Below are 24318 nucleotides of genomic sequence, written 5' to 3' on the forward strand. Positions count from 1 at the left end.
CCTCTTACCCCCACCCTCTCCTACATTCCCTCTTAGGTTGGTGGTCTGATAGATGTTTCTCTGTCTCTGGATCTGTTTTTGTTCATCAGTTTATGTTGTTCATTATATGTACCACAGTCTCTGGTGGTCTAGTGCTTAGGATTCGGCGCTCTCAAGTTCTGCTTTGACCAATAAGGTAGTCATTACCCACATGTGGCTAATTTAAAATGAAGTAAAGGAGAAATCACACTCCTAAGTGGCACTAACCACCTATCGAGAGCTCAATAGCCATATGTGGCTGCTGGCTACACTGCTGAGCAGTGCAAAATAAAACATTTCTATTCTCACAGATTTTCTAGTGATTTTAAAATTAATTTCCTTTCATTTAAAAAATGGAGAAAGTTTTAGAAAGTGCTGATTCTTCCTATTATTCATAATGCTGAACAAGTGGAAAAAACTTAAATTTCCAGCGATAGAATTTTGGTTCTCTGAATTGTGATTTAAACATATGCTGGAATATTACAAAGCCATTAAAATAGTCTTTTCTTAGAATGTGCAGGAAGGTTTATGGCATAATTTTAAGAACAAGAGGAAGCAAAAAGTATGTGTACTTATATTTTCATAAATATATGTATATACACATTAGAATATATAATTCCAAATTTTGCAATTTTATAAGAGATATATATATATATATGTAAAAGAAACAAAGGAAAAAGATCATACTATTATCTGTTAACTGTGGGATGTGAAATTATGGCGGATTTTATGTTCTTTGAACATGGCTTTATTTTTTATCTTTTTCCAATATCAGGGGAAAAATGAATAAAAAAAGAAACTATAAGAAGAATGTGGAATTTTTTGAACTTTTGCAAAAGCCAAAATAAGTTTCAGAAGATTCAGTAATTCACTTAAAAAACACATAACTAAAGATTTTTTCGATGTATAAAATGTTTTGTATATCCGCTCAAGCCGTCTGCATAATTCTTTTCACCAAGGCAGGTGTCAAGGCAAGTGTCATTAGTAGGATGCTCCCATGTCTACAGAGCAGCTGAGTGGTCTCTGGATTCTCTCTGTAGCTGCACCTGTCTAAACATTGAGCCCAGGGTGACATTCATTCATTTATTCGGAAGCAGATCTGTAAACATTTTCTATGCTCCAATTGTTCTGAATGAGAGTCTCTTCTGTGTCCCTATTGCTGCCCGTAACCGTAAAAATTCTTTTCACACTGGTTCTTTTGGAAATTGGTTGAAATTCATGAAGACACCAGTATGTGTGTTATGGACGGAAGCTCAGACTCTCCATCAGGGAGGATGAGGAAACCTTGGACACAGGAGGCAGCTTGCTCTGGGGGAGCTGACTTGGCTGGATTTGGAGCCCCACCAATTCTGGCCTCCTGTCTTCAGTCCTCTGACTTCAGTTCTCTGCTTTCTAAAATGGGAGGCACATGGGGACCATTGTGGGATTAGAACAATACATGTAAAGTGCCTGAATTATGGAAGAAAACTAGGTTTTTTTAGTTCTTATTATGCAGATGTTTATTTAACAAAAAAATAATCCATTTTTCCCTTTTATCAACCATTTTGAGCACTGTGAGATTTTACACTGTCTGGCCAGGTGTCAGGCTGTGTTTAACATTTGTGTAGCTGGAGGTGACCGAGGCTCCAACTACCTCTGAAGTCTCTGCTTTTGTTTTTCCTGCGGCCTTCAGATCACCCTAAGAAATCCTTCTCAAATAGGGTTTGCTTCATGCAGTGCGATTAGTTGGCATGCACTCATAGTTCAGAGGGCTGGAGAGTGTCACGCCCAGGGGCAATGGTAAGATTTCTGGGAGGAGGTGGGGAAGGCATGGTTTTCTTTACTAAAATGAGAGAAGAGACTGTGAAAGGTGAGATGCAAAAAAAATAATCACAGATGACTCCTCAGGCAGAGCAAATTTCAAAAGAGCAACTAAAAGAAATGTGGAATTTCAAAATTAATTTTCTCAAATACTTTGTATACACTTACGTACTCTTGAAAAGCATTTACCTACCCTGATTTCCAATGTTCTCAAATTTTCCATCAGGGAAGGTCTGTATGGATAGGAAGGAGAAGCAAAGCCTTCTGAGCTCTGGTAACTGTGGGAACAAAAGAGGAGATTGAGGACAGGGAACTGCAGATGCCTCCTGTCCCCTCCTCTGCAGCCAGGACTCTCAGAGGGGAGAGGGGGACACACAGACACTGGGGTTAGAATTGGAGGGCTGAGGACTGCTCCCCTGGGATTATCGGGGCAGACTGGGAGCCCCCAGGAGGGATGGATGCTGCATGTCCTCACTCTCTGGGTGAGTAGAACTCCAGAGGGAAGCCTGGAGTAGGACCCCAGGCAGGGACCCTGGCTAGCTACTCCCTGAGAGACAATAGGAGGTACAAAGACTCCGCCCCTGTTGCCATAAGAACAAAATAGCTCCGCCTCCCATCCCATATACACCAATGGGAAAGGCACTGGGTTCATTTAAAGACAGGATTCCCTTCATGAGGCTGAACTCAGATATTAAACTGGGCTAAATATTTTCTTTTGCTCCTCTCCCCTCGATCCTTTGGTGGGGGACTCAAGAGCAAATTCATTTAGAAACAAGTAAAGAAGCTATATTTCTTCTGCACATTTAACATACTGAATATATTTGCAACTTTGAGCCGTACTTATCTTTATTCATGCAAAACTGTAACTATATCTGACATTTCTTCTTAAAGGTGTTTCTTCCTCACTACAATGTGCAAAGGAAATTTCTTATTATAGAAATAGTGCTGTGGTTTCAGCTGTTGTGCTTCTGTGAAATAAGCTGAGCTTCCTTTCACCAGACACTGAGCAAGTGTCTTGTGAAAATAGCATAAAGGCTCTTGTGAGGAGAGAGCCCTTCCTAGTACACTGGGGCCTTGACTTACAAGTGTCCCGACTAAGGAGTTTTTTGAGATTCCAGCTGTCTCTTGGCTGATTTTTTGCATTGAGTTGACAGAGTAATTTGAGTTAAGGAGCGCCTTAACGAGCTTGGTCTCAGAATGAATTAAACTCGTAAGTCAAGGCCCCACTGTATCTAGTGATTAAAGTAAAATCAGAATTTGCATGTATTTCTTAAAAAGAAACATTCAAAAGTCATTGCTGAATTCCCACTCAGCACTGGGGACTCTTTGGTCCTAGCTCAGGCCTAGGCACCTTCTGAGAGGGAGATCCAGTACTGAAAAGGTCAGTTCTAGAATTGTCTGTAAAACATACATTTGGCAAATGAATGAAGAAAGAAGCAAAGAAACACTGACAGAGAAGATGTTCCCCTCTGCCGACTTAAAGTTTGCTTTCTAAAGGAGGTTTGAAGCTTCCTACTGTTTTTTCAGCTTCTTTGGATTTCTAAAAGGCAGGGCCTTTGAACTCTAACGGGAGAAAGAGAAGAAAGTGCTGGGCATTCAGAATCATGAGCAGTGGGAATATTGGGGAACCTCAGACCAGTCACTTCATCTCACTGAACCAGTTTCAATCTGCAAAATAACTAATATGTGATTTTTTAAAGAATATTTTTATCTATTAAATCCACTAGTGTGACATTGGTCAACAAGAACATACAGGTTTTAGGTGTGGGTTCTATGTGACAGGATCTGTATATTGCACCTTGTGCCCAACTCAGGAAGCAACACCAGGCTGGTGAGCAGAAGATGAGGTGTAAAGGTGCATCATGGGTAAACTGGTCACCAGAGGCCAAAGGGCTGGCCTGCGAAGGACCAGGCACAGGAGCCACATCCTGGCGTGAACCTGGTCTGCAGTCAGAGCCCTCTCCTCCCCAAGGCAGGTCATAAAGCAGCTACTGCATTTCTGAACAAGAAATTGAGACACGGGTTTTGACCAAAAAATTAAGATATTTTGAAAATTCATGAATCTATGTGGGATGTCCTAAAGAGGATTAAGATATCATATGTATGTACATGTTAATGAATCAGGTTTATTACAAATATAAAATAAAGGAAATCAAAAAAGAGCTCTTTGCTCAGGAATTCATTCAGCAAGTGTGTGATGTCTACCTGGATCTCGGGGCGGGGCCTTCACAGGTCACCTTTCAGGTGCTGAGAGGGCCTGAGAGACAGACAGGTGAACAAGAACCAAGGCCACACTTTATTTCAGAAGACAGCAAGAGCCATGAAGAAAACAGACTTAGCTTATATGACTAGGGAGCCACAGGGACACAAAGGATTTCTATTGGTGCCCTGACCTATGACTTTAAACGCAGAGGTTCACAGGACAAAGTGTGGGGTCCCAGGTGCTGTGGGTCAGAAACCTGAGGTGGTTCATTGGGTTGCCCTCCTCCCAGGAGGCCTCGGGGGGCCTGCTCATGGGGACGTGGCAGATTCCATTCCTTATGGCACAGTTCCCTTCTGTTCCCTGCCTAAGCCACTCCCAGCTTCCTGGGGCTCCCAAAAATCTTGGCCTTTGATCCCTTCCTCCAGCCTCAAAGCCAGCAACTCAAATGGGGTCCCTCCCTGGCTTCCTGCCCCTCCTTCCCAGCCAGTTTTCACTTTGAAGAACACCTGGTTACTGAGGGCCAGGACCTCGGGGGGAGACACACCTCCTGTGCTTTCTGTAGAGGACCTGGGGTGTGTTGGTGTCAATAATTGTTTATTCACTGATTTTTAACAACACCACCACCAGAAAACTTGAGAGGTTGGCCCACATGGCTGACCTGGCATGGTGGCTAGGTTACCTCTATGACCTGTCTTACCATTCTGACCTCTGTTAGTATTGTGACCTACTGCCAGGTGATATACCATAGGGCTAGATGGGGGCTCCCGAGCAGAGTGACTCCCCAGAAGGCTCAGGAAAGGGCTCCCCAACATATTTAAACTGAGATATGGCTGTTGAGACAGAGCTGGCCCCATGGAGACCTGGGGAAGCCACCCCAAAAGGAGAGGCAGTGCCCCAGGGCAAGGACAGCCAGGCTGGATGGGAACAGCAGAGAGCAGGGGGTGGGGGGCGGGGACATAGAGGGCCCTAGTGTGGGTTGAAAATGCTGTCACAGCAGGAAGGCTTTTAGGCACGAGAATAGGGGGATCTGATTTATATTTTTTAAAGATCACTCGGTGATTTGACATTTGAAATGATATTTGACATGTGTCCTGAGAGCCCGGGAGGATTTGGGCAGATGAAGACGGTGAGATGTGCTTCAGGTACAGAAAGTGGACACAGCCTGGAGGCAGGACAGATGAACACTGGGGACCAGAGCACATGCCTCGCAGAGCCTGTGAGTGATGGGACAGGGCAGGGAAACAGAAGACCCTGCATGGAGGGGGCAGGGCAGGGGGAAGGGGTCCTTCCATGGAGAGGACAGGGTAGGGGAGGCAGTAAACCCTCCATGGTGGGGGCAGGGCAGGGAGGACAGGGGACCCTCCATGGAGGGGAGAGGGGAGGGAGGAGAGGGGACCCTCCATGGAGGGGAGCGGGCAGGGAGGAGGAGGGACCCTCCATGGAAGGGACAGGTAGGAAGGAGTGGGGACCCTCCATGGAGGGGTGGGCAGGGAGGAGAGGGGACTCTCCATGGAGGGTACAGGTCAGGGACAAAAGGGCACCCTCCATGAAGGGTGCAGGGCAGTGGGGACAGGACACCCTCCTTTGAGGGAACATGCAGGGAGGAAAGGGACCCTCCATTGAGGGGACAGGCAGGGAGGAGAGGGGACCCTCCATGGAGGGGAGAAGGCAGGGAGGAGAGGGTCCCCACCATGGGGGGACAGCCAGGGAGGAGAGCGGACCCTCAATGGAGGGGACAGGCAGGGAGGAGATAGGACCCTCCATGGAGGGGAGAAGGCAGGGAGGAGAGCAGACACTCCATGGAGGGGAGAAGGCAGGGAGGAGAGGGGACCATCAATGGAGGGGACAGGCAGGGAGGAGTGGGACCCTCCATGGAGGGGTGGGCCGGGAGGAGAAGGGACTCTCCATGGAGGGTACAGGGCAAGGACAAAAGGGGACCCTCCATGGAGGGTGCAGGGCAATGGTGACAGGGAACCCTCCATGGAAGGGACAGTTATGGAGGAGATGGGACTCTCCATGGAGGAGAAGGGCAGGGAGGAGAGGGGACCCTCTATGGAGGGGGCAGGGTAGGGAGCAGATGGGACCCTCCATGGAGAGGAAGGGAAGGGAGGAGAGGGGACCCTCCATGGAGGGGAGAAGGCAGGGAGGAGAGGGGACCCTCCATGGGAGGGGACAGCCAGGGAGGAGTGGGACCCTCCATGGAGGGGTGGCCCGGGAGGAGAAGGGACTCTCCATGGAGGGTACAGGGCAGGGACAAAAGGGGACCCTCCATGGAGGGTACAGGGCAGTGGTTACAGGGAACCCTCCATGGAAGGGACAGTTATGGAGGAGATGGGATCCTTCATGGAGGGGAAGGGCAGGGAGGAAAGGGGACCCTCCATGGAGCGGAAGGGCAGGGAGGAGGGAGGACCCTTTATGGAGGGGAAGGGCAGGGAAGAGATGGGACCCTCCATGGAGGGGGCAGGGTAGGGAGCAGATGGGACCCTCCATGGAGGGGAAGGGAAGGGAGGAGAGGGGACCCTCCATGGAGAGGAGGACAGGGAGGAGATTGTACCCTCCATGGAGGGGGTAGGGTAGGGAGCAGAGGGGACCCTCCATAGAGGGGAAGGGCAGGGAGGAGAGTGGACCCTCCATGGAGGGGCAGGACAGAGAGGAGAGTGTACCCTCCATGGAGGGGGCATGGTAGGGAGCAGAGGGGTCCCTGAGTGGAGGGGAAGGGCAAGGAGGAGAGGGAACCCTCCATGGAGGGAGCAGGGTAGGGAGCAGATGGAACCCCCCATGGAGGGGAAGGGCAGGGAGGAGGTGGGATCCTTCATGGGAGGAAAGGGCAGGGAGGAGATGGGACCCTCCAAGGAGGGGGCAGGGTAGGGAGCAGAGGGGACCCTCCATGCATGGGAAGGGCAGGGAGGAGGTGGGAACCATTAATGGAGGGGACCCTTCATGAAGGTAAGTGCAGGGAGGAGATGGGACCCTTCCTGGAGGGGACAAGACAGGGAGGAGATGGGAACATCCATGGAGGAGACGGGTCACGGAGGAGAAGGTACCCTCCATGGAGGGGGGAGTGTAGGGTTATTGGAACCCTCCATGGAGGGGACAGGTAAGGAGGACTCAGGACCCTCCACGGAGGCCACAGTTCAGGGAGGAGAAGGATCCCTCCGTGGAGGGTACAGGCCAGGGAGGAGAGGGCAGGGATGGGGACAGAGAACCCTACAGGGATGGGCTAGACAGGGAGGAGAAGGGACCCTCAATAAAGTGGACAGATCAGGGAGGAGAAGGATACTTCCAGGGAGAGGAAGGGCAGGGAAGAGATGGGAACCTCCATGGAGGCGATGGGTCAAGAAGGAGAAGGTATCCTCCATGGAGGGGGGAGTGTAGGGGACAGGGAAGGGAGAAGAGGGGACCCTCAATTTTAGTGGCTCTGCGGGAAGGACAAGGGAACCTCCATGGAGTGGGAAGGGAGAGGAGGAGAGGGGACCCTCCATGGAGGGGGCAGGGCAGTGGGGAACGGAAACAGGGAACCCCAAACAATGGGCTGGGCAGGGAGGAGAGGGGACACTGCATGAAGGAAGGAGGGCAGAGGAAGTGGGGACCCTCCGTGGAGGAGACAGGGCAGTGGGCAGGGAACCCTCCATTGAGGCTACAGGACAGGTGGGGCAGGGGACCCTCCATGGAGGGGTAGGTCAGGGAGGAGAGGGGACACTCCATTGAGGGAAGAAGACAGAGAGGAGAGGTGACCCTCCATGGAGTGGGCTGGGCAGGGAGGAGAAGGGACCCTCCATGGAGGGGAGACGACAGGGAGGAGAAGGGACCCTCCATGGAGGGAGAGAATAAAGAGTAGAGGGGACAATGCATGGAGGTTTCAGGTAAAGAGGAGAGGAGACCTACCATGGAGGTAACAGGGCAGCAAGGAGAGGACCCTCCATGGAAGGGAAGGATAGTGGGAATGGGAACTCTATGTGGAGGGGGAAGTGAAGTGGGTATAGGGAACAGGGAACTCTCCATTGATAGGGCAGGGCAGTGGGGACTGGGAACACGGGACCCTGTATGATTGGCCAGTCAGAGAGTAGAGGGGAAACTCCATGGAGGGGGGAGGGCAGGGAAAGTGGGGATCCTCCATAGAGTTGACTGGGCAGGGAGGAGAGGGGACACTTCCAGGGAGAGGGCAGGGCAGTGGGGACAGGGAAACCTCCATGGAGGCTTCAGGACAGGTGAGGCAGGGAACCCTCCATCGATGGGCATGGCAGGGGTGTAGAGAACCTCACTTTGAGGAGGATGGGCAGGGAGGATAAGGTTTCCTTCATGGAAGGGGCAGGGCAGGGTGACAGAGAACCTCACTTTGAGGGGGCAAGCAGTGGGGAAAGGGAACCCCAGTTTGAGGGAGAAGGGCAGGGAGGAGACAGAATCCTACATAGAGGAACAGGTCATGCAGGAGAGGGAACAGGCAACTCTCCATGGAGGGGAGAGGCTGGGGGGATAGAGAACCCTACTTTGAGACAGCAAGGATTTCAGCACAGGTCCTTAAATAGATGGCAGGGCAGGGGAGAGAGGACATCCTCCCGGGAGGTAGCAGGGCAGGGAGGACAAAGGACCCCACATAGTCTGAGCAGGATAGTGAGGTTAGGGCACCATCCATGGAGGGTCCAGGGAAGGGAGGACAGGGGAGTAGAGATAGGTAACAGGGGAAACACACCCCTCCATGGAGAGTCCCCTGTTCCCCCATGGTGGGGCCCTTGTTCCCCAGCCCTGCCCCTTCACAGCATTCCCTGTCCTCCCTGTCCATTGGTCCCTCCCCTGGTCCCCTGCCCCCACTGCCCTGCCTTCCCATGGAGGGGCTGCTGTCTCCCCTGCTCTGACCACTCTGTGGTTGGTCACCTTATCCCTCTGCCTTTTCCTTCCATGCCAGGGTCTTCTGTTTCCCTGCCCTGACCCCTCACTCACAGGCATCTGAGGGGCATATGCTCTGGCCTCTCCAGTGTTCATCTCTCCTGCCTTTAGGCTGAGTGTCCACTCTCTGTACCTGAAGTACATTCTCACCTTCTTCATCTGTCTAAATCCTACCTGTGCTCTCAAGACACATCTCAAATATCATTTCAAATGTCAAATCACAAACAGGGGAAGGGGGGTGGGGGTGGGAGGTTAGGGGTGGGAAGTGGGGGATGGGAGTGGGGGGTTGGGGATGGGGAGTTGGGGGGTGGGGGATGGGAGGTGGGGGTGGGGGGAGGGGAGTGGGGGTTAGGGGGTGTGGACTGGGGAATGGGGGGTCAAGAATCAGGGGGGTGGTGTGGGGTGTGAGGTGTGGGTTGTGGGGTGTGGGTAGGGGTGTGGGTAAGAGTGTGAGGTGGGGGTGAGCGGTAGTGGTGGGGGATGGGAGCTGGCAGGTGGGTGGTATGGGGTCGCAGGAGGGGGCTGTGGGTTGGGGGTGTGGTGAGTCCGGTGGGGGCTGGGTGTGGTTGTCGGGTGGCAGGTGGTGGTGGCCTGTGGGGAGTAGGGGGTAGGGTTGGTGGGTGACAGGTGGGGCAGGGAGAAGAGGGAATAGGGGGGATAAATGGTGATGGAAGGAGACTTGACTTGAAGGCAGTGAACACACAATGCAATCTACTGATGATGCAATATAGAATTGCACACCTGACCTATGCAATATCATTAATGAATGTCACCCAAATATGGTTGATTAAAAGTAAATGAAAGGTGGGTCTTTTGAGGTTGATTAGGTTATGAGGGTGGAGCCCTCATGAATACCATTAATACCCTTTTCAAAGATATCCCATGCTAGACTTATCAGGAGATGACTTTATATGTTATATAAATGTCTAACCACTATTTTGTACACTTGAAACTAATATTGAATGTCATCCCTAATTGAAAATAAATTAAAGTAGTAAAACAATTTTGAATAAAAATGAAAATGCGAATCAGAGTGATCTTTAAAAAATGTAAATCAGATAATTACACTCTGTGCCTAAAAGCCTTAAGCGCTTAAACAGTGGTCAGCTCTCCAGACAGCATCATGCCTGTGAGGGTGTTACACTCCTGGGAGAGGAATGCCCTGTTTTCTTCCTCCAGTAGCTCCCTTCATGGCTCTGGTGATGTGTGGCACTGGTGCAGGGCAGAACTGTGCTTCCTTGAGAGTGAGCTAAGCATCACTTTGGCTGCTTACTTGTAGTGTGGGAGCCAACACAGAAAAAATAAATTTAAGCCTTAAAGGTTCTCACAGCATTTCAACCCACCAAATGGACCTCTATCCTCCCTTCCCTACACTCCAGCCAGCCTGGCTCACCCAGCCTTGAGGAAAGAAGGCAGGGACAGTGCTGCCCGGGAAGCCAGTGAGCATGCATGTGGTCAGAAGTCTGGAGAGAGCTCCAGTTCTCTTAGGACAGAAATGGAGGGATGAATCTGCTGAAATCAGCCACCCAGAAGGGGACTCAACTTTTCACTACATGATGACTGGATGACACCTGCATGATCCCACCATGCTCTCGCTCCCCTGTGGCATCCCAGGGGACCCATGGATCATCTACAACAGAAAGCAGCTCTCTGGCCTTTGAGAATCCACAGACCCTCTGCAAAGCCCTTAAGCTCACTCGGCTGATCTCAGACTACAGATTCCAGACATCTTCAATCCTGGGAAGCAGCCTCTTTTGACTTTTTCATTCTCCTCCTACAAACAATGCCAGGTCTTTGTCTTCTGTACACTGCTCAAAGATGTGTGAGGACCCAGCGGGTGGCAGCCGGACCTGATATCCCCTGGGACATTTGCTGAGTGGCCTCAGACCCAACACTGACACTGAGCTTGAACCTGCATCCATCTGGTGAACACCACTCACCTCTACCTGGGGACTCCCTGAGAACCTACCTCATGCAACTTGAGTGCTTCCAGAGACTCTATCATTAGCGGAGAATAACAGGCACTCGGCAGATGGAGGCAGACAGGGAGGCAGAACATGGTGTGCTCTGGGACTTTTGCTGACCTTTTCCCGGGATCAGTGCTAGTAAAAGCCAGCTTTGGTGCCCTGCCTGGGCCTTCCTGTGCTTACTGGGCCTCAGGAGTGCCTGTCACAAATTGTGAATTGCTTTGTAGATGCAAATAGATTGCCCTGGGCAAGTCACATCAAGCATCTGACATTGTTCAGCACCAGAGTTGCTCCCAGGAAGCCCCAGGACCAACAAGACCAGTGGCCAGCTTCAGAGCACATCAGAGAAGGATACAATTAGCCTCAGAAGTGGCAGATCCAAAGAGAGATCTAGGCAGGCACCAGATCCCGCTGAGGTGAATTGCACTCCACGTGGTCAACACCTGTCAGCAGCTTATACACTATACTATAGGCAGGGTACACTGTGGTCGCAGCCAACTAGCCTGAGCATCGATTCAGTACATGCATGGGCCAACAGCCATCAAGAATCAACTGCCACAGGAAGGTTCACACAACACACACGGGACATCCCTGGAGCACTCAACTCAGATGATCAAGAAGAAATTGCCACTGGGTTCCACAGGACTCCTACTACACGAAGCCACACTACCAAGACCTGGATTTTAATACAAAGAAACAAACACACAGAGGAAGCCAAAATGCTAGGAAACATGCCCCAAATTTAAGAACATGGGACACATCCAGAAAAAATGCTAAACAAAGTGAGGCAAGCAATATTCCAGATACTGCATATATATATATATACATAAAATGGTTGTACGGATGTTAATTGAAGTTAGGTGAAGAATGGATGAAATCAGTAGGAACTTGAAAACTGATAGTAGGCATGAAAATGTATATTTAAGCCATATAAAAGATCCAGTCAGAAATAAAGAGTAAAATCTTTGAAATGAAGAATACACTAGAGAAAATAAATAATTTGATTAAGGAGAGAATCAAATTAGTGATTTGGAAGACAAGGTCACAGAAGACAAAACAGCAAAAAGAAAAAAGAACTTTTAAAAATGAGGACTGTTTAGGGGACTTTTGGGACAACATGAAACATTAACAACGTCCACATTATAGGAGTACAAGGAGAAAAGAAAGATTAAGGGACTACACCATATTAAAAGAAATAATGACCGAACAGTTCCCTAACCTGGTGAAGGAAGAGACACACAAGTCAAGGAAGCACAGAGTCCCAAACAAGATGAACTCAAAAAGGCTTGACACCAGGACACATCATCATGAAAATGACAAAGATTAAAGACAGGACATCTTAAAAGCAACAAAAGAAAGACGGTCAGTTACCTACAAGGGAGCTCCCGTAAGATTGTCAGCTTATTTCTCTACAGAAACATACCAGGCCAGTAGGGATTGGCACAAACTATTCAAAATAATGACAAGCTAGGACCTTCAACCAAGACTACTTTACCCAGCAAGGCTGTCATTTAAAATTGACGGAGAAATAAAGAGCTGCCTAGACAAGAAACAGCAAAACAAGTGTGTTACCACCAAACCATTAGTATAAGAACTATCAAGAAGGAATAAAAGGGAAACAGAGTTAACAGAATAAAACATATCTACGAATCATCACTTTAAATGTAAGTGGCTTGACTGCTGCAATTAAAAGACATGGTAGCTGAATTGATAAGAAATCAAGAACCATATATATGCAGTCAACAAGAGACCTATCTCAGAATGAAAGATATACAGACAAAAAGCAAGGGGATGGCAAAAGGTATTTCATGCAAATACAAATGAAAAATAAGCCGGGGAGGTAAACCTATATAGCTGACAAAACAGACTTTAAAACAAAGGCTATATTGAGCAATAAGAATGGACACCACAGAATGATCAAGAGAGCAATCCAACTAGAGGATATAACCCTTGCAAACATGTATTTCCTAAACATAAGAGCAAGTAAATGTGTAAATCAAATCCTGATGTACATAAATGGAGAGTTCAACAATAATACAGACGTAGTAGGGATTTTAACATCCCATTGGAATCAATGACTGGATCATCCGCACAGAAAATCAAGAAGCAAAGAGTGGCCTGGTGCTGGACTCTGCAGCAGCCGCAGGAGCACATATACTAAAGCTGGAATGATACAGATGAGATTAGGCTGGCCCCTGCGCAAGGGTGACACTGAAATCAGTGAAGCGTTCCCTTCCCCCTAGCGTGGGACATGCTCTCCTGGCTCCCCTAGGCTCCCCTGACTCCCCTGGGCTGGGGCCCCTGCGGGTGGGGGTGGAGGGAGACGGGCGGGGGCTGGGGGGGGGAGGGAGACTGGTGGGGGCTGGGGGGGAGGGAGAGGCGGGGGGGAGACTTGGGCCCTGACCTCCTCCTGGGTTGGGGGCCCTGTGGGTGGGGGCGGAGGGAGAGGGGCAGAGGCTGGGGTGGAAGGGAGACGGGTGGGGGCTGGGGGGGAGGGAGAGGTGGGGGGGAGACTTGGGCACCTTCTCACACTTGTGCAGGGCGGCCTCACACCTAGTCTTTAAATTAAAAAAAAAAGATGAGTGGCCTGAAAAAACACAATAGATCAAATGGATTTAATTGGTATCTTCAGAGCATTTCACCCTGAAGCAGTAGAATATACATTCTTTTTAAGTGGACGTGCAACATTATCTGGATAGACCACATGTTAGCGCACAAAAACAGTCTCAGTAAATTTAAGAAGATTGAAATCATATCAAGAATCTTTTCTGGTCATAATTGTATAAAACCAGAAGTCAATTAGAAAAAACTGATGTACAAGTGATCTATTACTGAATTGTACACACCTAAAACCACCCTGCCCCAATAAATTTATTAACAGAGAAATAAAAACAATGACAAGCAAAAATAAATAAATAAATAAATAAATAAAAATTTGGGGATACATGGTGGTGAGAATTGCATGTCAATATACTTGATGTATACTTAAATGTGGTTAAAACTCTAAATCTTATATTTATTTTACCACAATAAAAATTAGTAATTATAGGATTAAAAAGAAAACAGAAAAAGAAAAAGAAAAACCTGTAAAACACAGAAAGTCTTGGAGGCTAATTAACATGTTACTGAACAATGAATAGATAACAATGAGATCAAGGAAATAATGAAATAATACCTGGAAACACATGGAAATGAGAGCACAACAATCCTCACTCTATGGAGCACAGCATAAGCAGTCCTAAGAGGGAAATTCCTAACATTACAGGTCTACCTCAAGAAACAAGAAAAATCTGAAATACATCATCTAACTTGACACTTAGAGGAACTAGTGCAAAAGAAAAACAAAGACACCATTAAGTGAGAAGAATAAAGAAAATAATAAAGATCAGAGCAGAAATAAACAAAGCAGCAAAAAACAAATGCAGGTGCTGGACTGGATGGTTTCACAGTGCATTTCATCAAACACTCAGAGAAGAACTAGCACCTGTTCTCCTCAAACTCATCCAAAACACTCAAGACAAGGGAAGACTCCCAAGCTCATTTTATGAGTTCAGCATTCTCCTAATCCCAAACCAGAATAAGACTTTACAAAGAAAAAAATTATAGGCCAATAGCCCTGATGAATATAGATGCTAAAATCCTCAACAAAATATTGGCAAAATGGATCCAGCAATACGTTAAAAAGATTACACACCATAATGAAGTGGGATTTATTCCAGGGATGCAAGCTTTGTACAGTATCTACACATAAAAAACATGATACATCGTAAACAAAATAAATAAAAATCACATGGTTATAACAATAGATGCAGAAAGAGCATCAAAACACAACACCTATTCATTATAACAACTCTCAGCGAAATGTGAATAGAGGGAATTCACCTGAACATAATAAAGATTATGAAGAAGAAAGAAAGAAAAAAAGAAAAAGAAAGAAGAAAGTGAAAGAAAGGAAGGAAGACAGGAAGAAGTTGAAGAAGATACAAATAAATAAAAGCATATATGGTGTTCAAAGATAGGAAGAATTAACAACATTCAAATGTCCAGTGACGTATTTCAGAGAGCTACAACAAATATCACAAAAATTTATATGGAAATACAAAAAAAAAAAAACCAAAACAACAACAAAAAAACCCAACACACACACACACACACACACACACACAAACAAAAAACAACAACAAAATAAAACCAAACCAATAGCCAGAGTAATCTTGAGAAAGAAGAATAAAGTGGGAGGAATCATGCTACCTGATAACAAACTATACTACGAGGCCATAGTAATAAATATAGCATGGTACTGGCATAAAACACACATAAAGATCATTGGAACAGAATAAAAAGTCCAGAAATAAACCCATACATTTATGGTCAATTAATATTTGACAAAGGACACAAGACTATACAATGTGGTAAAGATAGTCCACTCAATAAATGCTATTGGGAAAATTGGACACATAAGTAGAAAAATAAATGAATGCAGACTACATTCTTACACCATATTGAAGAAAAAATGCAGAACGGATTAAGACTTGAAAGTGAGATTTGAAACCGTAAAAATTCTAGAAGAAAATAAAGGCAATAAGTTTTCATGGAAATATTTTTTATTCTGATATATCTATTTGGGCAACAGAAACAAAAGAAAAACTAAACAAATGGGACTACATCAATCTAAAAAGTTGTTGCACAGCAAAGGAAACCATCAACAAAATGAAAAGACAACCCACTGAATGGGAGAACATATTTGCCACTGATACATCTGATAAGGGTTTAATATCCAAAATTCATGAAGAACTTAAGAAACTCAACATCATAAGAAAATTAAACAATCCAATTTAAAAATGAGCAAAGAACCTAAACAGACACTTCTCCAGCGAGGATCTGCAGATGATTATTACACAAATAAAAAGATGCTGAGCATCACTAATCATTACAGAAATGGAAATTAAAATCATAGCGAGGTATCACCTCACCTCTGTCAGAATGGCTATCATCAATAAATCAATAAACATCAAGTGCTGGTGAATATGTGGAGAAAAGAGAACTCTCGTGTATTCTTGGTGGGAATGCAGATTGGTGCAACCACTGTGGAAAGCAGTATGAAGTTCCCTCAAAAATTAAAAATAGAACTGCTTTATAACCTAACATTTCCATTTCTGAGAATATCTCTGCAGAAACCTGAAACACTGATCGGAAAGGATATATGCAATGCTATGTTCACGGCAGCATTATTGACAATCCCGAAGATTTCATAGCAGCCCAAGTGCCCAGCAGCAGATAAATGGAGAAAACGCTATGGTACATTAACACAATGGAATACTACTCACCTACACACACACAATAGAAAATGAAGAAAATCTTACCTTTTGCAACAGCATGGATGGAGCCGGTGAGTATTATGCTAAGTGAAGTGAAGTAAGCCAGTCAGAGAAATACAGGTTCCTTATGGTTTCACTTATATGTGGACTCTAATGAACAAAATAAACTACAATCAAAATAGAAAAAGGCTCATAGATACAGAAAACTGACTAAATACTGTCAGAGGGGAGGAGGTTGGGGGACTAGGGGAAAAGTGAAGGGATTAAGCAAAGAAAAGACCTATAGACACAGACAACAGTTTGGTGATTATCAGAGAGAGAGGGGTGTGTGTAGAAGAGGGTTTAGAAAGGATAAATTGTGATTGAAGGAGACCTGACTTGGGTCGGGGGGAGGGCGGTGAGACACATAATTCAACATACAGATGATGTACTACAGAACTGTATACCTGAAAGCTACCTGATTTCATTTCCAATCTCACCCCAATATATTCAATTTAGAAAAAGAGGCCATTGTGGCACATGCTACAACCTGGATGGACCCTGAAGACATGATGCTCAATGAAATAAGCCAGTCACAAAAGGACAAATAGTGTGTGATCCCACTCACATGAGGTCCCTAGAGGCATCAGAGTCATAGAGGTAAGATGGAGGGTACCAGTAATGGGGGAGTGGATGCAGAGTTGTTGTTTAGTGGGGACAGAGCTTCAGTTGGAGAAGATGAGAACAGTGATAGAGCTGATGGTGGTGAGGGCAGCACAACAATATGAATGTTAAGTTGTGTTAAGGACCACTTAAGACCACTGGATTGTGCCCTGAAAAATAGTTTAAATGGTAAATTTCATTTTGTATATATTACTGTGATAATAATATACCAAAAAAAAAAAAAATAGAAGGCACTGTCCTGGGTGTGGGAGAATCGGGTAGAGCTGTTTTCTATGGGCCCTACATGGGTGGTTGGGTCACTGTCAATATCCTGGCTGTGAGATTTTTATAAGATATTATTGAGGGAAACCGGGTCAGATTACATGGGCTACCTCTGCGTTATCTCTTAGAAATAATGGGAATCTACAATTATAATTTTAAAAGGTTAAAAAATAAAAGGGGCGACAACCAGATTTGGTTGTCTTGCCCCAGAGAATCTGGTCCAGCAGGTCCCGTTGGGGTCAGGGCTGAGTATAAGGAATTGCCCACAGGAACTGGTGGTCAGTGGGATTGAGGGCCACCATCCAGACCAGTGACCTACACAGCTAAGTTCTCATCCCATCATGAAGCTTCCACAGCTTTTAATACAGCTGCTGTGTCTCAGCCACCTCTAATGCGATCACTTGGGGGAACAGCTCCTTCACTGTACCACCTGGTTTCTTAAAGGAGCTTCAAACCTTTTAACAATCTCACAAAACACAACACCGGCAGCACAATCCTCCCACAGTGACCCTCTGCTTCATTAAACCACATGAACCAAGTGACAAGCCTGGGCCTTTTGTGCCATTCCAGGAACGCTGGGCCAGGGTCTCCTCCACAGAGCAGATTCACTTCTCGGTGGCTTGGTTGGGACCAGGGTCACCCCAGGGGTGACACTTACCAAGGACAAGGATGAAGGAAGGCAGCATTGTCGTTGGAAGCACGTGCCTTTTAATCATCTGCAGATCTCAACTGTAGGAAAGATACCTATGCTCTGTTAAAGGTCAGGAAAGAAAAATAATTTTTTTCTTTGTACTCAACAGAGTTGTGCTCAAAATTAAGGTAAAAATAATACCGTCTTCATATGCTCTCTCCTTCCATAGATGGCTCCAATTTTCCTGTCAATTTGAATGCAAGATGGAAGAAGTAATGCTGGTGGATGAAATCAACACATCCCTAGTTTAAGGGGTGAAACGAAGATGAGAGACGGAGTGTCACTCATTAAGGTTTCATACTTTACTCTGTGGTCAAGTAGGGAGTTTGTAATTGTCCATCCAAACCTATATCATTAGGGTAATAATGTAGGGCTGTCATGAAGGCCTTTTCAGTGTCTGTACCCCATAAAATCTTGCTCTTTTTGGTTCATGATGTGGGCCAGGGAGCCACCAAAGCTCTCCACACAGTGACTGAGGGCTCCAGGGCTGCCCTGGCTTGTGGATTCAGCTGACAATGAGCACAGCCCCATGGTGTAGAGGTGGGACAGAGGAGTGTTGTCAGGATGGCCTGGGAGCAGCCGCTCATGGCTGTCCTCGCATCAGGCCAGACTTGACTCACATGGTGAGAGAGGCTCAGAAATGCAGAACAGCACAAACTCCTTGCTACTTGGCACATAGGACAGCTCACTCACCCTCTTGTTCCTTCACCTGTGCAGCCAGCCAACTCAGTCACCTTCAGGGAGAACATCCAGAAAGAATAATAAAATAAAAGTACCGCAAGCCAATGCAATGCACCTAGCACTTCAAAGTACTAAGAGTAAAAAAACCTCACAGTCCATGCATTTCTACAGAAAGGCTACTTGCTGTCCAGACCCATACTCTTGCTCTTTTTTTTTCTTCTCCAAAGAAGAAAACACATCATTCTGGAGCCACCGAGATGGAGCAGACCAATGGCCAGCTGTCCACCCAATGATGACAACCGTGGTCTCAGAGAGAATACTATCTGCGGACTCCAGAGAGAGCAGCAGTGGGCTGAGTGGGGAGAGAATTGAGAACTTGACCTGTGACCAGCACGGTGGTGAGCTGATTTGTCTTGAAGACAGTGAGTCTTAGCACTGCTCTGTGAGCAGGACGGGAATGACTCAGAGAGGACTGGATCAGGGGACTGTGGGAGCCAGAGTGGACCCTTGTACCCTTCCCCCTTCTCTTCTGGCCGGGCTCTAACGCCATGGCCTGGGCATAAATCCCTCAAATGCTGAGGAAAAAGCCATCTCTGGTGAGGACCTGAGAAAAGGGGGCCCTGGACTCCAAAGTATTGGGGCGACTCCTGATTATTTTTCTTCTTTTTCTCTTGCCAGTTTTCCCTGAAAACCATCCTGTTATATGAAGCTTCCACACAGCTCATGGGTGGAGAGGAGTGTAAGGTTCTGAGAGAGAGAACCAGAGCATCTAGCAGAAGGACCAGTAAGGCAGCTGAAATCCAGGGAGAGAGGAGCTGTGGGTGAGCTGGACCCGCACAGAGCACACCCTGGAGGCAGCATAGGCTCTGCGAATGCTGACGCTGAGATCACCCCCAGAGCTGCTGAGACACAAGTGATTCTGAACTTCATATGCTCCACAGCCTTACACAGGGGGCACTCACCTCCGCCACTCCGTGGTGGGAAGACAGACTGTGGAGCCCCGTCCAGCAGGGGCAGCATATCCATCACCAGTCTCATGTGAAGTCTGGAAGGAGAAAGGATCTGCATGTGAACAGGCACAGGGGTCAAATGCAAGAGGTCAGGGCAGTAGAGCCCCAGCCTGCAGACCCACCACACCCTGCACTTTAGTTCCAAGTACAAGCTCTTTATTGCAATAGTAACAATTGTAGGTTTGACTTGGAAGAAAAAAATAACTCAAATTACATTAGAGATTTCAATTTTGGTTTGTCACATCTTCAATAGACGGTAGCTGAACCCAATGTGGTAATCATTTCACAATGTAGGTAAATCAAACCATCGTTCTCTCTGCCTTAAACGTATACAGTGGTGTATATTGATTATTTCTCAATAAAGCTGGGAAAAATAAACAGTGCCTTAATCAATGGGAAAAAAGTGGTTATAGATGCAGTGGAATGAATACCCCATAACTAAGAGAAAACAAATCAGGATATACACATAACAAATAGTATCATCTTGCCCTGGAGGCGTGCTCAGTGGTTGAGCCTTGATCTATGAACCAGGAGGTCATACATGGAGTCCCTGCCAGAGTACATGCCCTGGTTTTGGGCTCCATCCTTAGTAGGGGGCATGTAGGATGCAACTGATGAATGATTCGTTCTCATCATTCATGTTACTACCTCTCTCTCCCTCTCCTTTCCTGTCTGAAGCCAATACAACATATATTAATATAAATGAATTAATAGTATCACCTCAAAAAGGTATCTGGATATATAAATGTACGGAAGACAAAAGGAAATACTTTGAAATGTTGACAGTAGTTAACCTTGTATAGTGGAAAGAAGTGATTTCTTTTACTTTATACTATTCTTTTTAAGTTTGTAATAATAATCCTATATTATTTTGATAATGAGAAAAAATCTTCTAAAAAACATTTAAGTAACTTTTTTTGGTGTAAAATGCATTTTGCATCCATGTTCAGTGACCATCCACTTATCTTTGAGAAGCTTAAAAAGTGCTTTGGGTTGTGAAATCTCCTTTAAAATGCATTCTTGCACTCCAACAGCTCCAGAATGAGAACACTGGGCTTTGGAGATGCTGGGTCTGCTTGGAAAAAATAATGGGCAGGGGGTGGAGGCGCGGCAGGGGATGGTGCGGGTCAGCAACCCTGAAGAGTGGCTCGTAGGCAGGGTGCCTCAGGGTCCACAGCTCAGGCTGTATTTGAAGAATTCCTCATTGGAAGGCTGATAGCTACAGTAAAGTTTCAGATTTGATAAATTTCAGACATGAGCCACAGTAATATTTTTTAAAACGGTTTTTGCCATTCTTATTGCAAAATCTATATATATAAAAGGCGAATGTGCTAAGGATTAGACCACCTGACCACTCACTATGAAGAGCACTGACCACCAGGGGCAGACGTTCAATACTGGAGCTGCTGTGACCTGAACTGGCCATTTACAGAGGAAGGGCCCTGCGCTCGAGAGTCCACAAGCAACACTCCGCTTTTCCCAAGGGGGACACAGGCCCCGCCACAAACCCATGGCACAAAGCCCACAGGCCAGCCCAACACAGAAATGGTGGCTGTGGGCACCAGGTAATGATGTCACATAGTAATAACAGGCTTCCTCTCCCTAGCGACTAGCCTCCTTGGAGTCTCTTCACCCACTTGCTTTATAGCCAGGTGCAAACATTTTACACTTTGACCAAATATCTTTGAAGTGTTTTTCATGTGCCTCATCTCATTTGATCCTCACTAAAGTCCTAGAATAGGTAGAGAGGAGACTCGGTAGAATCCTGTTTTCATTTCATTAGCCAGAAAATGGAGATTTGGAATGTTTTAAAAATTGACCCAACTGAAAAGAAGCAAGAAATGGTAGAACCTGAACATGACTTCAGGTTTTCTCACTGCACAGAATAGAGTCAAACAGTGCTATAGTTAAATATTTCTCCCTTTGTTATCCCTGCATGATCCACAATAATAATCTGCTTTCATATTGGTATTTACTGCTGTTTTGCTGTCAATATCCTGAAAAAAAAATTGGGGCACTTCACTAGGCTGGAAAAAGTTTAGCTAAATCAGAAAGTTTTGAGATTATATATATATATATATATCTCACTGGCACCAGTTGCATGTGTTTCCAGCTGTCATTGTTGATTGTGAATTTGGTATACACTTCTATTATTGAGAAAGGGCAAATAGTGATCTTACATTATTTCTTCTAATTAATCTCCTTTCAATGTGCATGAATTCATGCACCAGGACTCTAGTAATTAAATAATACTATCAAGACTCCTAAGAGAAACATATGTATACAGAAAAGATTTTTAAAGGATTCAGATCTCCTAAGTCACAGCTCTATGGTGCTAACCTCAACTGGGTCTACAGAGGCTGACAGGAAAAATAGAATGAGCACTTGCCCTGGGTTCTCATTTGATCTCTGCTAGTAATAGCTTGTGGTCTTGGAGATTTCATTTACCCTTTTTGGGTCTCCTAGCTACATCTATAGGATGAGGGTAAAATTAGACCTCTTAAATAAGTTTTCTACAAACGCTTCAAAAAATAATTGTAGGTTCAGATTTCTACAATCTTCCTAAATAATTCAGCAATTATAAACTTTTCCTTGGTTTAAACTTTGTGGTACAAAACTTCACAAAAATGTAAACACAGTTTTATACTACTACTCATTTCAAAAATATACAATCTCTATAAAACTTACCCTATAACATTTTGGTAGATACTATGAAACATTTCTTAGTAACTGTCCTATAACCCAAACTAGTAAATTTAGCATTATTTTCTTAAAACATAATTGCATATTCTTTGTATTGGTGTGAATAGGCTCAGAAAATACAGATGTGTTGAGTACTATATGTCACTTTTATTAAAATTCAACAAGTAACTTCCCAGGTATGGAAAACTTCAGCTGAAGCCACTTTTTGGGGTGTAAAAATCAACTCTTGTAAACATCAAATTAAAAGGTGGCTGTATCTTCTGCCTTAAACGTTAAAAAAACATAAGAGTTGTTCTTTAACTCACTCAAATGGTTTGTGAAGCTGAAATACTTCCGTGTAGGGTCTGCCCCATCCTGACATTAGCTTAGTGCACGGACTGAGAGCCACATGTCACCTATTCTGTCCAGTGAGGAAGGGAGCTGTGTGTGAATCATTCCTGCCACTAAGCCCCTTGGACAGCCAGCTGCTAGGCAGCAAGGATGCCAGCCTCAGCTCACAGGTGGGAGAAGAGCTGCCATCTCTCTCAGAACACTTCCAAACTCAGCCTGAGAAGGACAGGCCCTACCAGCCAAGACCCAGTCAGGCCACTGCTGGGCTTTAAGTAAAGACTGACGATTGGCTCTGCCTCTTATTTCTTCTGAGACCAAACCAACCTACCTCCCCACCAACCAACCAACCAACCAGCCAACCAGCCAACCACAATGTAATTATCATCCTTGCACTGAAGCCACTGCTGAATAAACACCAAGTTGTTAATGGGCTCACATGTTGACTTCCCTCCAAGCCACATATCCCCAGGCCTGGAATAAGCTCTGCCCCTTCCCATTCCCTTCCCTCAGCTCGCCTCTCCACCCTCTACCGCTCACAACCCCCACCCCCCCCCCCCACCACACACACACACACACACACACACACACACACACACACACACCATATTTGACCAGGTACTTAATTTTCTGGAGACTACAGATCTGTCTTTTCCCCTGGCTTGAGTCACAAGCCCTGGAGAAGCAGGACCCCTCACTGCCTGGCTTAATAGACAGGGGGCCCTGCTGGGGTCTGGCTGGAACTGTGTCCCCAGCTGCGTCCCATCAGCTCAGCAGCCACCACTCCTCCAGGTCCAGGGAGCACATGCAACCTGCCCCAGAATGACAGGGGACCAGCCCAGCTCAGGGAAGGAGCCCACACGGGGGCTCTTGGTCTCTCACTGGGGCTCTTGGTCCCAGGTGGCGACCTGATGGAGCCTCTCCACTCTCCTGCTTTCTCCCAGGACCCTGGGGCTCTCAGAGTCCCACCCTTCGGGAAAGTGACTCCTTGGCTGCTCCCACAGAGCAAGGCCCGTGGGAAGCCCCAATCCTCCAAGCGTTTTAAATACCTGACAAACTCAAGTTCACCCTTGGAATGAGCCCTTCCCACCCACAACAGCCACCACCACGTGGGACACTCCAAGTCCCAGCACCTGGGAGGTGCCAGATAGGCTGGAACCCGCACACAGTTGCGTGGAGGCGGGGGTGAGGGGGCAGGGGGGTGGGGGGGTGGGAGGGGGGGGTGTCGACTAGGCTTTTAGGCGAAGTCGCTGGGCAGGTGAGCAGGAGGGCACTCACCTTGGTGACATTGAGGAAGGTGGTCTGGTCCAGGGTGCCCCTCACCAGCTTCCGCTCCAGCTCCTCCCTCAGATGAGCAAGTGGATCTTGCCCACATGCGGGAGAGGAGCGCCTGCAGGATGGTGGCCTGGACTCCAGGCAGATGCGCTTGGTCTGGCAGCGGGGGCGGCTCCACACCAGCTGGGCTCGGCCTCCAACGGCTCCTCCGCCCGCGGGACCCTGGCGGACCCGGATGAGGCCGCAGCGCGAGCCAAGAAGCCCAGCGGGTCCTGTGACTCGCGGTCCCCAGGCTTGTTCCCCTCACCCACGTGAGAGCCTTTGGCCACATCTGCCAGGCGCGTTTGCTGCTGCTACGCCACCTGGTGGCGCCTCTGAGCAGTACCAGGAGGCCACCCTGGGCTCCTTGCTGCCATCCTGCTGTGCTCAGGAGTCTGGGTTAGTTCCTCCACCCAGCATTGCCTACTGACAGTCTGTTCCTGCAGAGTAACTTCAACACAGGACACTTCTGCATTCT

The 24318-nt window shown here is 46.8% G+C and overlaps 1 long non-coding RNA gene across 1 annotated transcript; it reads right to left on the reverse strand.

Moving 5' to 3' along the window:
• Positions 1-1497: 1497 nt before the first annotated feature.
• Positions 1498-24114, reverse strand: LOC308515889. The gene is made up of 6 exons (XR_013995677.1): positions 23805-24114; positions 19449-19531; positions 17947-18539; positions 17773-17843; positions 16236-16340; positions 1498-2096 (listed from the first exon to the last, which is right to left on the reverse strand). It is a non-coding gene; the product is annotated as an uncharacterized lncRNA (long non-coding RNA).
• Between the last annotated feature and the right edge of the window lie 204 nt (positions 24115-24318).

This window comes from Myotis nattereri, assembly GCF_964212035.1.
Source record: "Myotis nattereri genome assembly, chromosome: 3".
Lineage (NCBI taxonomy): Eukaryota > Metazoa > Chordata > Mammalia > Chiroptera > Vespertilionidae > Myotis > Myotis nattereri.